We start from the raw sequence: 933 nt of genomic DNA on the forward strand, positions 1-933 counted from the left end.
CGATCACATGGAGGAATGGTGTTCGGTTCTATTTTGGATGAAAACACCAAATATATGTATATATTTTAATATTTTAATTTTCATTTCCAGAGAAATAAACTTTCTTACTCATTTGTGCTTCAACAGTTGGAAACTATTATTTAATCTCAAGAATATTTAACAAATAAAATAAAACAAGCACTCAGAGAGTGCAAACTCCGCCAAGGCAACACCCTCTTAACGATTAGCTGGAGATGATTTTTAAAATGTGAATATCTGAAATAAACTCAACTGCTCTCACAAACATGAATACTAAAAATGAACCTGACCGCTCTCAAAAATTAAGTAAAAAAACTGGAAAAATAATCCAGAATCCTAATCGATCCCAATGGTAGTCATAGAATATGAAGGTGGGTGTGTGGGCCATGTTTGTAAATGCTGTGTGTGTCGTCTGCAGTGGGAATAGGGACAGTTTTCTCTATGAAGGTCTTTTTCAGTCTATCCACTGGTCTTTACAACCATTAAGGTCTATAGTGAAAAATTTATCTGTGCGTGAAAGAAAACACAAAGGACCTGCATGCGGTGCTGTTAACAAAGGTTTAACAGCATCGTTGCACACAAAAACATGAGTCTAAGAAGTAAAGCTTCCTTCAAGACAGGGCTAGAAATGCAATTGTCAAGTAGGTAAGAGGTTTTAAACAGGAGTGATATATTCAAAATTGGTAAAACTAAAAATTGTCGAGGATAAATTAAATTTATTATTGTTACTGAATATATCAGTATTATTTAATTTCTGAACGGTTCTGCTGCCGTTTGTTTATGTAGTTTGATTTCTTTATCCATAAGTTTTACGATAGAGATGCGAGTAAAATTAATAATAGAGAAACAAAGGTAAAACTTTGGAAACAGCAACGCCAACATAACTTACATGGGAACCATGAGCGTGCTTCCAAT

This window comes from Octopus bimaculoides, chromosome 1 (genome assembly GCF_001194135.2).
Source record: "Octopus bimaculoides isolate UCB-OBI-ISO-001 chromosome 1, ASM119413v2, whole genome shotgun sequence".
Classification (NCBI taxonomy): domain Eukaryota; kingdom Metazoa; phylum Mollusca; class Cephalopoda; order Octopoda; family Octopodidae; genus Octopus; species Octopus bimaculoides.